The sequence below is a fragment of the Homarus americanus genome, unplaced genomic scaffold, assembly GCF_018991925.1.
Source record: "Homarus americanus isolate GMGI-L3 unplaced genomic scaffold, GMGI_Hamer_2.0 scaffold29188, whole genome shotgun sequence".
NCBI lineage: Eukaryota > Metazoa > Arthropoda > Malacostraca > Decapoda > Nephropidae > Homarus > Homarus americanus.
The window spans coordinates 590,572-595,212 of NW_024728626.1; the positions used below are offsets into that span (position 1 = coordinate 590,572).

The window sequence follows — 4,641 nt, forward strand, 5'->3', positions numbered from 1 at the left end:
GAGAAGAGAAAAAATATCAGACGAAACAAGTTACTATTCACTAGGACTCGGGAACTTACACAACCACGGGAGACTGGCGAACGATTAGGTTATAAACAGAATATCTTAATTTTTAGAAAGTTGTTATCTGGTGTAAGAAGAGATAATACCTGAACACTCTGGCTGCTGATGTACATGAAAATATTAACACGATAATAGTAACAGGGAAAGGATGGCAGATGGCACACAATGGCTCTCAATGTTAAAATCCTAAAAGATGTGTAGTTATAGAAGTGTCAGTTGTCAGTCGCTAATGAAAAGTTTATTCTTGGATGTTAGATTTGTATACAATATGTGTGTGTGTTTAGTGGTGCCACCTATCGCCCTCAGGTGGAATGAAAGTATACCGGATTCTCATATTATTTATATTTCTTGTAAGACCATTTATTTAATCACTAACAAAACTAGAATATTTTTTACTCTAGATACAATATATATAAAATTAAAGAATGTATCGTTAAGTTGAGGAAAATAAGAGTAATCTAGGAGTGCCACAGGGCCAGTATACCTGTAGCGGTGCCACCTACCAACACTGGTGTAGCAGGTGGACTTTTAACTGAAACCACCAAAAACTTATCGTCTACACCTTGATTTATGCTGGAAAATGTCAGGCACTAGAATGTGATGCCAAGAGGGGAGAACTAGTGCCAGAGGGGGTGATCCAGTGCCAGAGAAGGGGTGAACCAGTACTACAGTAGAGGAAGGGGTGAACCAGTGCCAGATGATGGGTAAACCAGTGCCACAAGAGGCGGTGAACCAGTCGTGGGTTTGTTTAGGAGGAAAAAATTAAATATTGATAAGCAGAGTAAAAGTATAAAGCTGGTGATTTACGCTGTTGGGGTGATAGTGGTGTGTGGTGGTAGTGTGTTGGGGTGATAGTGGTGTGTGGTGGTATTGGTGGGGGGGTGTTGGTGGTGGTGTGGTAGTGGTGACAGTGTGTGGTTAGTGATGGTGGAGGTGATGAAAGAACTGGTTGTGACAGTGATGTAGATTTTAATGACATGATTTCCTCCTTCCCCTCCTCCACATTATCAGCATCTTCATCGTCTTCATTATTATATCATCATCATCATCATTATTCTCCTCCTTTTTGTCCTTATCCACCCTTTTCCCTCGCCCTTACCTTTTTCCTTCCTCTTCCTGCCTTCCTCTTCTTCCCCCCTTTCTCCTTTTATTAGTTCCTCTTTCTCTTTTTACTTTTTCCCCTTTTTCCCTTCCATCTCCTCTTCCACCCATTTCACCTCTTCCTCTTCTTTCTCCATTATTCATTCTCTTTCCCTTTATCTAAGTTCTTCCTCCGTCCAAGGAAAACATATAATTATATACACTGTAATAAAGATAATAATAAATAATTGAAAATATTAGAATAACGTTTCGTACCGCTCCTGTAATTTACCCGCGAAAATAACAGGGAATTAATAGGTTATGTATTTACTTTATGAACTTCTGTAACCGTTATGCATCCTTCGTCACTACTACTTCAACGACTTCCCTGTGCTGACGTGGCGGCGGGAGGAAGTAAGTAAATATTAACAAAATGTGCCTCTTGCTTCCTGCTCTGGGTATCGAACCTTGATTCTCCCGTTGCACGTTATAGTCACTGCCCCGTATAGCCAGGAATTGAAAGGTGGAAAAGTAGGTAAAATCAATTGAAAAATGTTAAAAGTTGGTAAAGTCAGTTGAAAAGTATTAAAAGTAGGCAGGTAATGGAAAAGTAGGTTAAATAGTCAATTGAAAGGTAGTAAAACTAGTTTAAAAGTCAATCGAAAAGTAGGTAAGAGAGTAGGTAAAAAAAAAGGTAAATCGAAAGAGGGTAAAACGTGGCCAAAAAAGCTGACGATGTTGGAAATGCATCTGAATTCTAAACAGCAAGTCATAGGTGTTGGTGGTTGTTGAGATGTGAGGAGAAATGTCGTGCATTATTTACTTTGTTATTTTATTATGTACAACATTTTCACTATGTCGTATATTATGTGAGGTGATGGAAATTGTTTTAAAATGCATTGGTGACGTTAAGAAGAGAAAGAGAATGTAAAGTTTTGTAAATTGACCGATGTCTCCCCACGGTAGCTAATCACAGCCACCCTACGAGAGAATGTGGGTATTTTTAAGGGCTGGGTCTTAAATCCATTGTAGTTAGGTTAGTTTAGGTTAAGTTTAATAGATGTGGGTCAATCTAATTGGGTTAGGTGAAATTAGTGTAGGTTCTAATTGGGCGGGTTTGGCTAGATCTGGGTAAACTAGGTCAAGATAGGTAAGATTGGGGTATAATAGGTTAAGTTGTATGAGGGCCTACTAGGACTGGGGCTCATTTGACCTGCTAGGGTATTTTATGACCACTTGACCAAATTATCTAAGTCAGTGGTCCCATGGTGTAATGGTTAGCACTTTGGACTCTGAATCCAACAATCCGAGTTCGAGTCTCGGTGGGACCTTGTTGTTTTGGGTATTGGGTCATGTTTGTCCTCACGTGTTGTGTCACCTGTCATTAAGGTAACGAAAGTCAATATTTTTTGGTAAGAATAATAATGATAATGATGATAATAGTTTTAATAAGGGTAATAAGAAAATAATAAGAACAAACATAATGGTAATACTGTAATGATAATAATAATGGTAATACAGTATAGGTAATAATGATATTAGTACTATATGATGCCGGTTTCAACTACTGTATCTCGTCCCCCTTAACTCCCCTACCACTACCACCACTACTACGCCCCTCCCTCTACCACCACTCACCCCCTTGCTCTCCCACCCCCCTACCACTCACCCCCTCAATCTCTCACCCCTCCCACTCACCACCACACCCTCCACTCCCTTACCACACCACACGTCACCCGCTTTTCCCACCTATCACTGCCACCCACCCTGGGCGGCAGGTAAGGCGACACTTTCCCCTAGAGAAGGTTATGTCTCACTCCAAGACATTCGCTCTCTACTCTCGTGAGGTGATGGATAATAATAATAGTAGTGACTATTTTGGGTAAAAGTGTCTGGTTGATTGAGTGGATGGATGGATTGTAGGTTGGCTGGATTGGTTATTCTGCTGGTTGGCAGACTGAATGGCTGGCTGGTAGACCGGCCGACTGGCTGGCAGACTGGGTAGTTGACTGGGTGGCTGGCAGATCCCACACACACCGCCAAATATCGACCAGCAGCACCAACAGCCGTGGGTTCACTCGTGGGGGTGGGGGTGATGTTGGTAGTGGTGTGGTGGTGATAGTGATGGCGGTGATGCTATTGTGGTAGTGGTGGGATGGTAGTGACCATAGTGGTGATGGTGGTAGTGGAGCTGGTGGTAATGTTGGTGGGGAGGGTAGTGGTAGTGCTAGTGATGGCGGGCGGCGGTGGTGGTAATGGTGGTAGGAATAGTGGAGGCAGTAGTGGCGGCCGGCTGGGGATAATGGCCGGCTTGATTTAATGTATCATACCCAGTGTTCCCATGTGTCAGGGGCCGTATTGACGTGCTCTGAGCCACACGCCTTTACCGCCTTCCTCGAACCTAATCTAACCTATCACTAACCTAACTTATCACTAACTTAACCTAGCCTTGCCTAACCTAACGTCACTAACATAATCTAATCTATCTTATCACTCATATAACCTCAACTAACCTGCCACTAACTTAACCTAACCTAAACTAAACTAACATAATCTGCTCACCGTGTCAGTATTGTTGTTGTTCACTTTGTATCTGTATTTTACCTGCTAAATAAACTGTTGTAGTATCAACATCAATACCACAAATATAGCCTACCACAAATATAGCCTAACCCAGCCTACCCCAGACTTAAACCAGCCTACACCTAACCTAACACAGCCTACACCTAACTTAACCAACCTGTATTCTAACCTAACCTCAATCCCCCCCAAAATAGTGTTAGGGTGATTAATTTATAAATGAAATAAATTGGGATGGAAATTCTTCAGGTGACTTTAGTTCATCTTTATATATATTTTTCCATCCATATTTGAAGACTGTTGGTGACCCCTATTTGCTTTCAGGGGTGAGGACTGCTGGTGTCAGGAAGATGTACTTTTGAGGATATCGGTGCCTTTTGAAGCATCACAAACCTCATTCTTGGTAAGTATTTGTTTATTTGTGTTTATTATTATTATTATTATTGTTGTCATTATTATTGTTATTATTTCACAACTACCACACCACGTATCCCACTACCACAGCTACCACGTCACATATCCCACCACCACAACACATTAACCTCAGCTTCCACACCACATAATCATCCCACCACCACAACACAATAACCACAGCTACCACACCACAACAACCACAACTACCACACCACAACAACCACAACTACCACACCACATACCATTTCACCACACATCCAGTAACCAGGGAAAGGAATTATTATTTTTTTTATGTTCAAGTTGGCAAAAGAAACAATTTACAATGAGGTGTCAAAACAGGTGGGGTTGTGTACTGTACGCGCCAGACTCCCCATCCCGACCCGACCCGAACCTGACCGGACCTGACCCGAACCCGACCGGACCCGACCTATCATTAAGTCACGGGTGTCTGGTCCCACGTGTTCGAACCTCTGTTGTATTAGGAGCGCAGTGGCTGATTAGTTT

General features: G+C 42.1%; 1 non-coding gene across 1 annotated transcript; it reads left to right on the forward strand.

The window, feature by feature from the left end:
- The first annotated feature begins 2,402 nt into the window (after positions 1-2,402).
- Trnaq-cug lies at positions 2,403-2,474 on the forward strand. The gene has a single exon. It is a non-coding gene; the product is annotated as a tRNA-Gln (tRNA).
- The last annotated feature ends 2,167 nt before the right edge of the window (positions 2,475-4,641 follow it).